The following is a 12,499-nucleotide window of genomic DNA, read 5'->3' as shown; positions in this document are numbered from 1 at the left end:
GGATACCGTGGCCGGCACTTGTGTGTGTGGACACGCGCATGCACACCTGTCAGACCCAGCCCAGGGTTACTCTTTCCCTGAATGTCCAGATGTGACAGAGCAGTGACCAGGACGGGCTGTGACCCTGTCTGCTTCATCTCCTGAAGGTGGGAGGTGGCGATCGCCATTCTCACTGGATGCTTCTTGGAAGAGGCAGAACAGGAGGCATCTGCTTCCCGGCTCTGCCCGTCCCGGCGCCTGCGGCTGGTGCTCCGGTGTCTCGTTACACAGGGCACGTCAGCCCCTCTGCCTCCTCTGGGGACCCATCAGTGTGTACGGCATCACTGGTTAAATCTGAGGGTAGTGGCGTCAGCTCTGGGCGTGAGCTATGAGCCAGCCCTCGGCCCCGTTTTTCCCCGCTGGGAGCCCAGAGGACCTGCAGTTGCAACCATGGGCCCCAGAGGGCAGCACAGATGCGTCCTGGGCCACAGGCTTCCTGGAACCCAGTCTCTCTTGGCCCCCTCGCTCTACTGAACCCCAGTCCTGTCTCCCACCAGTGGCCCCTCCCCCAAGAATTCAGGTGGAAACCAAACAGGGTCTCTCCCTTCCACTCCCCTGGGAGACGTGTCTGAGACATGAGGTGGACGCCCATCTTCTTGGAATCCTGATCCTCCGTTTGCTGAGGACTTGCAGGGCCCAGGTTTAAGCAGGAAACAAAGGCTGGTACACTAACTGATCACCTGCCCCACACCAGGCCCGGGGCACACTCCCTTGGGCAGCAGGACCCCTGGTGCCCGGCAGAGCCAATGCTTCTAGATTGTATGCCCTCTGTCTCTGTTCCTGGAGATGGGGTGTCTTGTGTATGCATTCACTGAGCCAGTGCATGCTTATTAAAAATCACATTTCAGAAAAAGTAGCTTTAGTGAAATATAACTGACATGCATGTAATTCATCCATTTGAGGAGAACGGCTCAGGGGACAGACTGGGATGTCTTGCAGAGTACACAAAACAGTCCCTCCTGGTCCACAGTGCCCATCAGTGTTTAAGCGACACAAACAAGTGGAATTTGAGATGAAAGGCAGAAAAGCCCCTAGATTAGGAGCTGGAATAAAGCATCAGAACATCAAACACACCCAGGGAGCTCTGGGAATGCACTGGCGCCCACAGTAATTATGTATCACAAGTCGGGTCTGGCAGGCTGGGTGGCAGCAATGGACTGGGGGGAAGACATGGCCTGGGGGACGGGTAAAGGCAGACACAGGGCCAGGCTCTCGGACCACAGCTCCTCTGGGGACGGTGATTCAGCTTGCATGGGGACCTCTCTGAAGGCGAGACCACTGTCCACGACAGAAGCCCGCCTCTTCCAGTGACCCGAGGCTGGGAGGAAGGAGTGAATACCGTAGAGGAATAGGCACCAGAACCAGGGGGCTTTTCAGGGCAGAAGGAGCAGCCACACAGACACTTGGTCATATCTAAAGTGAGTCCTGGGAAATGAGTTCCAAATCTGATCCTGTAGTTGGAGTCTGGCTCTGGCAGGGAGATCTGACCTTGGGAAACTTGTGGCAACCCCACCTCAGTGATCCCACTGTAAGTAGGGCCCATATGGGGGCCCACCTCACAGGGCGAGATGAGGATAGATCCATTCTATGCAGAGCCCCCAGGATGTCCCTGGACCCAGTGGACCATCCTGGTCACTCTTGGACCCTCAGTGCCCCTTGTGATCTGAGGCTGAGGGCCGGTGGGCCCTGAAGGACTGGCCATTTGAGGGTGGAGGTGGCAAGGCTCTCCCCTGCTATGCCAGCTCCTGGGGGCACAAAGATGAGCTGAAGAGCAATTGCTCTGAATGATAATTTGCACTTAGATTTATTCTAATCAGTAGCACATTAGCCAGGCACATGTGATAACCGTCTAATGACTGTTATATGTATAATCCATTTTATTCTCAGCTGGCTCCCACGGTAATTACATTCTGCTGTGTTTAATTCATAACTTGATCATTTATTCTAAGTCAAGCTGGATTGGTCCACAGGCTCAAGGGAAGTGCCACTCGCTGAGGAGTTCAGCCTCTGCTCTGGCCATGCAGGAAGCTGGTGAAGCCACCAACATCTCCCCAGCTCTCGTGGGGCCTCTGGGCCAGCAGCTCCCACTCTGAGCCAGCCAGAGCCCGCAGTAGGTGGTGATGATGGTGATGGAATCAGCAAAGGCTGAAATAATATCAGACACTTTCTATTTAATGTAATAGCTGCGCAGGACGTGTGCACAGCTCACACCCGGCATACCCGAAAGGCAGGGGCCAACAGCTCAGTGTGAGTCTAACAGGCCTTGGAGGACCTGTGGGTTCAGTTCTGATGTCCAGAGTATTTGACTTCACCTTTCCATGTCTCAGTTTCCCCACTTTTGACACAGGGATGAGACCACAGTACCCGTTTCACTGGGACCCATGAAGACTGGAGATCCAGATTATAGTAAATGCAGTCAGAGTTTTTTTTAATAATTAAAGCAATTCTCATCCTTGCTGCTCAGGCAAGGAAACTGAGGTCCTCCCACAAAACAGTACCGAAGTGGGTGTATAAATGCACGAATGTGGAGGCCTTCTGAGAAGCTGGCTGTCAGCCAGGGAGGCTAAGGAGCCTATACCCACCACAGGCTGGAGGCCCAGGAGGCTGGCAGTCAAGCTCATTCTGGGTCTGACAGCCTGAGAACCAGGGGAGCTGATGGGTGTGAGTCCCAGCCACTCCACGTGAGTGCCCCGTGGCCAGTTTGGTTGACACAGAACGTAAAGCATCACACACACCTGCCAGGCCTCTCTGCCTCTTCTGAGAACTCAGGTGTTCCCAGATGTCTGTCCACCATCCAAAGGGCCTTTTTCAGGCTTTCAGTCCCCGATACTTCCACCAGAGTCCTGTGGGGAACTTGCTTTTAAGGGCAGAATCCACCACCCTCGCACGCGCTGGTTTAGAATCTCGGGAGGCTCTTCTACCTGCATTTAAAGAGCAGGGCTGGCACCACACTCAAGCCAGCAGTGTTTGCTGGGTCCATGCCTGGCCTCTCCCTTCATCCCCTATCTCACAGGCACATCTCCTTGGCATGTAGTGTTGTCTACACTTCTGGGAGTCCTTCATTCCCCTAAAGCAGCATGAAGTCTTCCACAATTAATCCCAGCCGCCCTCACCCCCTGCCCACCGGGCATTGCCGCACCTGGAGGTCCCTAATTAGGAGCCTAATTAGCCCCACAGCCGTTTTCTCATCACAATGGCCCATCGTGAGTCTGCTTTGCAGCTAATGACTGAGTCTTCCTGACAAGAATGGCAATTCCTTCCGGTATTTTCCTCCCACCTTCCCCAGAAAACTGCCAAGGGCAGCGTGCATAAGCCACCCAGGGTCCCACAGCACTGTCCAGGTCAGGTCTGGCCGCACCATGAGGGCAGGTGTCGGGTGACCACCATCCTGTCTTAGCTGGGATGTGAGGGCCTTTGGAGGGAGGGGAGCTACTGAGGGAGGGTGGGAACAGGGGAGTGTGCAGGCAGGTGGGGGCAGGACAGAAAAGGGGGCCTGGCTGCTGTGTCCTATGCCTCCCCAGACTGGATCCCCAGGAAGAGCTCCTGAGTCCACTTTGTACTTGGCCCTTCCACTCTATCTGCGTGTCTGAGCAGGAAGTCTTTTGTCTTAAGGAGGAGAAAGTGAACGCAGGAAGCTGTCAGAGCTGGCATGGGCTCACTTGCCTCCAGCAGGAGCTTCACTGAGGCTGTGGTGAACGTCCTGGTTTTTCTCTGGAGGATGAGCTGCCTGCTGGCCCTCTTGGGAAGGAAATGCACTGGTTTCCAATGCCCAGAGACAGAAGAGTCAAATATAGACAATGACCATGCAGGAAGCTGCGGCCCTCATTCCAGGAACACCAGGTGCACTCGCTTCAAAGGAAGGTTTGACAGGGAATGCGTGGATCAGCCTGTTCTGGCCCATGGAAGCAGCAGAGCTTAGGCTCTGGGGGTCCTGGCAGTCTAATAGGGGAGGAGGGCTCCTTGCAGGGCAGGCTGCTCCAGGTCTCCTATTCCCAGAAACCCCCTCCTCTCCCCAGCTCTCTGCCTTGCCCCCCAAGCTGCAGTTGTGGGTGATCCACAGAGCAGCAGCTGGGCCTCTCTGTCCGGCCATCTTTGGTCTCTGATGACAAAACCTGCCCAGAGCGCAAAAACTGAATCAGACCAGAGCCGTGTGGAGGGTGATGCCTCCAGGCAGTGGGCTTCCCCAGGGGTCATTCCCAGGGCAGCCTTCCCCGCTGAGCTGTTTCAGGGGAGGCCTGAGTGTCTCAAGAGGAATTCGGCCCCAGGAGGAGCCTCCCAGGCTCAGGGGGACAGAGGACATCTGAACAGCTCTTCACTGAGATGTGTCACCTCCAGCACCAGCTCAAATGAGCCTCCTTCCTCCACCACCCTTGCACTCCACTCCCGCAGTGGAGAAGTGCCCCAGACACGCCTTCTGGTTACCAAGGACAACCTTGACTGTCTGATGACCAGGCTGAGACTGGACTTTATGAAGCTTCAGAATGAAGAAAATTCCCACCTCCAAGGGCAGAGGTGGGGAACACGGTGCCCAGTCCACCAGCTTCAGGAAGGGGGCAGAATGAGGACTGAAAACCAAGCCCTGAGCCCCGCAGCTCAGACCCCACACATAGCCCCTCCTAGCTGCCATCACTCTGCAGTCAGATCTTTGCTGTTTTCTTCTCTTAAAAAGCTACTGTGATAAGATATAAAGGAAAGAGAGGGTACATGAAGCCTTAGTAGTCATGTACCCTTTAGTCTGAATTAGCATCAACTTCTTCACCAAGGGCAGATTTGGATGGTGCAGGGGGAGGTGAGAGGGAGGCAGGACACACAGGCCAAGAGCAAAGGCAGGTGGAGGGAGGGCGACCTGCAAGAAAAGCCTCCCAAACAGGACCAGGCACCTCTAAATAAAAATGCCTTCATTTCTGTTGTAATTTGGGCCCAGCCTGGTTCAACCTCACGATGCTCCAGAGGTCATGGAGACAGCTAGAGGCTAGACAGCCACGTGGGATGGTGTGCTTCAGTGCACTTGGCTGTGCATTTATAATACAGACACTTTGGGTTCACCACTCATTTCACACTGGGAGCAACTGGAGAGGTAGCGAGGTTCCTCAATGGACTGATTCTGAGGTTTAGTCTCATCATTGAAAGGGAAACACCCACTGATTTCCAGCTCAGAGTCTTTGCAAGTGGAGCATCGCGACTCAACACACACCTTTTCGTTTAAGCCAGACTCGGTTTTGTTAACTTTGTTGTGAAACTGCCAAACACACAGAAGCGAAGCGAGCACAGAGTGCCCATCCCCTGCTTCCACCTTCCGGGCCCAGAGGCACTCTGGTTTTGTCCACTGTCGACCTAGGGTCCCCACTGAATTATTGTTATTTTAACACGAATTTGACAAAGTCAAAAATCCCTCATCCATCTGTCCATCCATAGGCAGGTGAAGAATAGGGTGAAATGTTGACCTCGGGGTAATTCCCCAAGGCTTTTATTTTCAAGGATATCCCACAATAGAGCCGACACCCCCCACCCCCTAAACCCGAATGACAGAGCCAGGTACCCATCGCCCCCACCCCTGGGTGGGAAGGGAGTGGACTTGGGCTGCTCGAGAATTTTCAGACTCAGAAGACGCCGGGCGGGGTTTCTGGATTATTTTGAAAGAAGTAGCACTGGGGCCCTGGGATTATGTTTTCTCAAAAACTTGTTTTTCATAAGTAACTGACTGTGTAGGCAAATCAGTCTGTGGCGGTGACGTGCTGGCATGAAGCTAATCATTAGCTGCCACAGGAAGGAGGCGATCATCCCCACCGGCTCCCATCAGACAGGAGCAGCCCAGGAGCTGACGTCTTCATTACCCAGCCTTGAAATTTCCAGAGAAGATGGCAATTCATGCGTGGCCCAATCTTCCTCCTCCCACTGATTTCAGAAAAATGAAGCCCTGGGCTTCCTCTCGACGCTTTGTGGCCATTTCTCCATCCTCACACATAAAAGAGGCAGCCATCAAGTGGATGAGGAATCCTTGAGTGATGTCTGAAGGGCCCATGGCAGGCTCAGCACGTCCATTTTTGCTCAAGCACCCACGGTATCGATTCTTGAGTGTGGGGGGTGGATGGAAACGGAAGTCAAGCCAGCTTGAGAAAAAGTGGGGTGGGTGGGCACATTCCAGGTATGGCAGGATCAAGCATTAGAATGATGCCATCAGGGCTCAGGGCCTCTTCCCATCCCCAGCTCTGCTGGAACCAGCCTGGCAACCAGTGGCAGGGGCCTGCCTCTCTCAACGAGCAGGAAGGACTCTAGGTGTACAACTTGTGTCCCCAGGGCAGCGGGGATGGGCACTCTGATTAGCAGGGATGGAGAGGAAAGGACCAGCCCCTCCCCAAGGCCATGCAGGATGGGTTCTCAGGAACACAGACCCCTGGGATCCAGCAGGAGGGCCAGTCTGGGGCGTGGGGGGTGGGGGGTGGCACTGTGGGTCTGGACGAGCAAAGCCAACAGATGTCCCCTCCTGGGTCCATGCCCGCTGTCACCAGCAGAGCAGCGCCATTCAGCCTGTTGTGGAGAGTAACAAACGGGCAACAGATTGCCCGTGTGGAGGATGAGCCTGTTCCACCAACATGGCATTTGAAACCAAGATAATAGAAAACAGAATCAGATTCAAGGGTTGTGACAGGTGTCCACAGCAAGGTTATCCACTTGGTGGCATCCAGCAGCCTCGACCTTTTTTTAAAAGAAAAATATTATAACGTATCAGCTCTCTTAGCTGTTGCAGCCGTGATATATGGGTGTGTATTTAATATTCAATCTATGGCTCTGTGTGTGTGTGTGTGTGTGTATGTGTGTGTGCAGGGGGCGGGGAGGGAGAAGGCAGATTCAAGGCGACGGTGTGTGTGAAGCGCCTAGAACAATGCCCGCAGCAGATCCCCGCTTTGATGTCGGCAGCGCGGGCAGCATATCTGCACGGCGAGCACGCGTGTATTTATGGACCCGAGAGAGGCTGCGATTTCAGCAGATCGCGTTTGCTCTGCATGCATAATCTGATTATATTTTAACTGCTCATTTACACGAGAACACATTTCCCTCAAACGTGCTAATGCTCTTTTTTTTTCCCCTCAATGATATTTTTAAAAACCAGATTGCTGGGCGGTACAACTGCGCTGAGAGAGCTTTCTGAAGTGAAAACAAGCGGCTCTCCACGTGTGGACGTGATGCTGCCTGCCCCAGAATTACACTCTGAGGGGAACAGACCATGTATATGCAGAGCCTTCAGCCCTGCCCCAGGAAAGGGCTTTCCCGGGACTGGGCCCCAGAGAAGGCTGGCCCTGGCCCTCACCCTCGCCTGGTCATCCTCCCAGAGCCACAAGGACAGCCCTGAGCAGGGACGAGAGTGAACAGCCCATCACTGCTGCCCCTGGAGAAGGGGGGCTTCACGAACACCTGCGATCACTGCAGCCCCCCAGGCTGTGGTTCTTGGTTACAGCAGCCCCTGGACCCTCCTGGGGCCCACAGCAGGGCTCCTCAACTGTCCATGATTAATAGGTCCAGAGGAAGTCCCTCTGAGCCCCCAGGGCTCACCACTGGCCAGCCTTGCCCACTCCATCCCCCACTGGTCTGCTTATCCTGTAGGAATCAGGGGCCCATCCAGGACCTCAAAGCACATCCCCAGGAGCTGCAGACTCTACCTCACCTCAGAAATGACCTTAGGGGGCTCTTGTGGGGCAAGGGAGTCCCAGGAAGGTGAGAGGCAGGCAGTGGCAGCCAGAGGAGGACCCGGGCCTGACGGGAGAGGGCGCCCCTCTCCACCCTGCCCACCTGCAGGCCAGAACTTACTCCCAAGACACGCCTACCTGCAGGGCGAAGGGGAGAGGGGGTGACCCCACTGGGGTCACTAGAGTCTCAGACGTGTCCTGGGGACTGCACCCTGGAACCTACAAGCCACCAGGCCTGCTGCCGGTGCTTCCACAGGATTCTCTCCAAGGCTCCTTCCCCAGAGCTGGGGCCACCCGGGCAAGTGGGTCACCTGCCTTGTCTGGCACCTGATTGTTTCCTAAGAGTGCCCGGAGTCACCGCGACGCTCCGGGGCAAGAATGACTAAGGAGACTCGGGTTTTATTTTAGAACTCATATGAAGTCATTAGGAAATGGGAGACATGTTTTTCTATTTAAGTACTTTTAGGCAACTGGAACTCCTGAGTATAGACAAAGGCACAGGTTTCAGGTCTCTGGAAGAAGACCTGGAACTGTCAGAAGTCGTGTTTATGCAAGCACCACCCTCCCTGGGAGATACCCTCACAGAAGGAAGGCCCATGGGGTGGGGGGCAGGGGCCTGTGGGGCGGGGTCCCAGCAGCTGTGACCCTTTCTCTTTCAGCTTAAGTCACAAGTGTGTTCACAAGCACCTCTGGGAAAGCTAACCAGAAATTGGTAAATTTATAAGAGGCATAAACTCAGCTTCCCAGGAAGAGAGCTGACAAAACACTGCTTTTCTCTGCAAGCTGAGCAGATGGAACTGTTTGTCCTTCTGCATCGAATGCGCTGTTGTCTTTCACACAAGAGAAAGTCTCAAAAAGAAAATGCCTTTGTGGGAGGGGTTACTCAGGGACCCTCTTTATAACCTGACCCAAGTGTGGAGGCAGAGGAGGATGAATGGGGAAGGCAGGGGACTCAGGGTCGGGGGATAACTCTGTCAGTTTCAAACCTGGTTGCCAGAAGTCAGGCTGCAACTTCAAAGAAAATTCTAAAAAGCATCCTTTGTGTTGATCAGCCTGAAATGCATGCCACAGCAAAGCCTTCACAGGAGTAATTTTTAGGAACCTGGGCTGCATGGAAGCTTGTTTTGGAGATCAGATTTTCTCTTTCTCCTTAGATGATCTGACATGCCCTTTTTTCCTCCAAAATGTCATCTCTCCTGACGTGTCTCTTTGCTGAAGTCTTCAACGCCCCAGGTGGGGTCCGCAGTTGCCAGGCCCTTCTCGGCTGCAAGCGTTAGTGGCTATTGCGTGTACAAGCGCACTGCTCAATAAATCTAGAAAAGTGCACAGTGAGATGGTTTCGATTGTTAGGAGAAGGGGCCGTGCTGCTGCTGGGGGTGAAATGACAGTTGTGTGAGGTGTCCCCACAGCCTGAACCCCTCTCCCAGCCATCTCCCTGCCTGCTTCAGAGGGTGGAGCCCAGAGGGACTAGCCCCCAACCTGCAGCTCGGAACTCAGCCTTCCTCATGCATCCTCCACAGGGACCCTGAATGAAAGCCATGCCCGCACTCTCAGGGGCCCAGGAGCTCAGCCCCTCCTCTTCCTCATCTAGCCCACTGGCGGTAAAGCCGGAGTTTGTGGAGCAGTCACCTCCACGTGGAGCACCTGAAACACGGTGCTCATAGTGACCTGGTGACGCCGGGTCCACTGAGGCTTGGTCGGTTTATAGACCTGGAGCCCATGGTCAGCAGGGTACACTCCTGGCAGCCACACCCTCCCCATCATCTGGCTCTTCCTTGTGACCACAGCTCAAATTTCCAGAAAGCCAGCCAGGGCCCAAGGGTTAAGGCACAACTGGAAACATGAGGGATAAGGATGTGAGAGCCAAGGCTCGTGCCCAGCCTGGAAGGAGACCTGCCACTCCCGCTCCACCCACTAGCTCTCACACAAGTGTTGCTCTATCTTTAACATCCTCCTTGGAATGCTCTGCGTTTTGACATGTGCACTTTCCAGGCTGTGGGTGGGAAATCAACAGCCAAACACTACAAATTACACAGACTACATATCCTTAGGGTCTTTAGATAAATGCATACTACTCCCCACCCACCTGTAGCCTCATAGGAAACCTAATAATAACCTTAATAACAATAAAGTGTTTGTTTTGCCACCACGTCACTGAGTTTGGGGTCCTTTGTTACGCAGCAATAGGTAAATAGATAGCTGATACAGGTATTGCTGTGAACCTATATTTTTATTTTATTTTAGGAAGAAGCCTTCTTGTAATAAGAGCTGCCCAAGGGCCATATGAGGGCCAGAGGAAAGACAGGATGGGACTCCAGGACTCCAAGGACTGAATTCTTGTAGCCAGGAAAGTAAAGTCCTTGTCACACCCTCTGCCCCTCATCCTGGCTGCCACTCTCCTAAGATGGTTAGATAATCCTGCCTCCTCGATAGCTTCAGGCCCAGGGGTGCAACCCAAAGGGGTCTGTCTTGGGTTCCATAGCTACATCCTCTTGCATTTGGAAGCCTGTTGGGGAAAGACCATAGGTGTTGCCAGTCTTGCTGTTCATCATCTAATCTCTTTCACTAGTTCATCAAAAGTCCACTGAGCACCCACTACATCCAGGTACCTTTCAGAGCTTGGGAGAAGTTAGCAAAGCAAACAAACCAGAAACCCCCACACACCTGCCCATGGCAGTGGTCATCCAGGCATTTTCCCTCCAGTGTCTCAGACTTGACCTTCACACTGAAGCTCAGGTGACCGCCCAGCTCAACAGCCAGGACCCTACCCTGCCTACAACACGCTGGGCTCCCCAGGAAGCTGGAGACACCCAGGTGCTGCTGCCCTCTTGGCCGACACACCAGCTTCCCCAAGAAACTCAGACACCTGCCAGAGCATCTCAGCCCTGGGAGACTCGGACAAGCAAGCTCGTTGCGGACACACAGCATGTGGAGTGTCAGGGGGAGGCTGGCAAGGCTCAGAAGGAGTTAGGCCCGGTCAAGGGTGTGGTCCAGTCACTGATGGACGCAGCAGACCAGCCCCGCCCTCCGTGAGCACCTCACCAAAGCTTTTCCTAAAGGGTCCCAGCTGTTCAGGAAGCGCATGTCCAGGGAAATCATAAGCGAAAGAGGCAAACAGTTTGGACTCAGAAGGTTCCGGCTGCCGGGCCATCTGGACAGGCTCCCCGCTTCACAGAAAGAGGATTTTAAGCCTCCGGGGACTCCGGACAAGGTCCTGCAACCCATGTGGTTCAGCGAGGCGGCCCAGGTGACATTTCCTCTGTGATTTCAAGCAAACGCCTTGTCATAATATTTGTGCTAAGTTGCCTTTTATGATTTTTTAAGCTTCTAGGCTGGCTCGAAAAGAAATCTTTGCAAAGAAGCCCAGCTTAGCAGAAAGGTCAGGGATGTGAAAACCAAACAGTGAGCTTAAGAAGCCGAATGAGAGCGCATTTCCATCAGGAACGTCCTGAGTGGCAACAGCTACTGGCCAGCAAAGTGGCCATTGGCTGCTGCCTTCCTCTGGGGGGAGAGGCGGGGATCTCAAGAGAGGTGACCCAATACCACTGTCCACGGCAAGACTCCATGTCCCCATGGGTTCAGGATGACCTCCGGGGGCCAACACAGGCTGACACAGCACTGCTTTCTGTGGCGAGGACACTCAACTCCCAACCCTAGGACCTGTTCACTGAACCTATGGGCTCGCCTTCCAGAGAGCAAACCTGGGCTAACTTGGAGAAGTTAAAGCAACTTTTGTTTTCCCAGGTATTTCAGCTTCACACCCTCTGAAATCCTCACACAGTCCGCACAAAAGCATTCACTCCACAGGTGTCCACTGAGCGCCTGCTGTTTGCAGCACCAACAGCATCCAGAACAATGGGGACCCAGGAGCACCGATTTGAACTGTGTACCCATTTCACAGATGACTAAACAGAGGCATGGGGAAGCTAAAACACTCACCCAGATATTAAGCAGCAGGTTGAAACCACTCCTGTTGCCTCTGAGCTCACTGTGCTGGCCTCCAGCAAAGGGACATTTGTGTTCCCTGCGAGGGTACATTTTTAAGCACGTATCTTATGTGCTAAGACTCCGTGATAGGAACATCAGGGTTCAGTGGAGCGGAGGAGCTCAGAGCCAGCTGGGAACCGGAGACTAAGCACTGAGCCTGAGTTTCTCCCCCCACTGGTCTGAAGTCTGGGCTGCTCGGCCTCACCCCCTTTCCTCAGTGCTCCCTTTCCCTCAGGTCCCTCTGGTATCTGTTCCTTATTCCCAGCCCAGCCAGGTCCCTCTACATCCTGCCGGGCTGGACCCTGAGGATGACATCTGATGGTCCACGTTCAGGTGATGATGACAGGCCTGGACCCTACCACCTGCACCCACAGTGGCACACGGCCACCCCAGGGTGCACAGAGGCAGGTGGTACTTTATCCTCTGCTTTCTGATCGCCTCAGTCATCCCCTCCCCCAGTTACTTGTGCTAGAGTAGAGCCCCCTGGGAGCCCAGCTTCTGGCATCCCCCCACCTCAGCAGGAAGCCCACTGTTTGGGCGGGCTGGAAGCGACCCGGGGGCAGTTCCCTTGGGGAAGTGGGCATAGGAAGCTGGGGAGACCCGAAAAAGGGGGGCGAGCTGCCTGAGGAGGGTGCCTGGAAAAAGCCAATATTCCTGGCGCACCTCACTGGAATCCCAGTTCCCTGGGGCACTCCTTCCAGCCCAGATGGTCCCTGAGAGTGAGCGGGGGTGATCAGCCAGCCCTGCCCCGTTGCGGGGCGGGGACAGTGGCTGGGGCCGCCTTCTCT

The sequence above is a fragment of the Bos indicus genome, chromosome 13 (genome assembly GCF_029378745.1).
Source record: "Bos indicus isolate NIAB-ARS_2022 breed Sahiwal x Tharparkar chromosome 13, NIAB-ARS_B.indTharparkar_mat_pri_1.0, whole genome shotgun sequence".
NCBI classification, from domain to species: Eukaryota; Metazoa; Chordata; class Mammalia; order Artiodactyla; family Bovidae; genus Bos; species Bos indicus.
Note: the sequence above shows the minus strand (reverse complement) of the source record.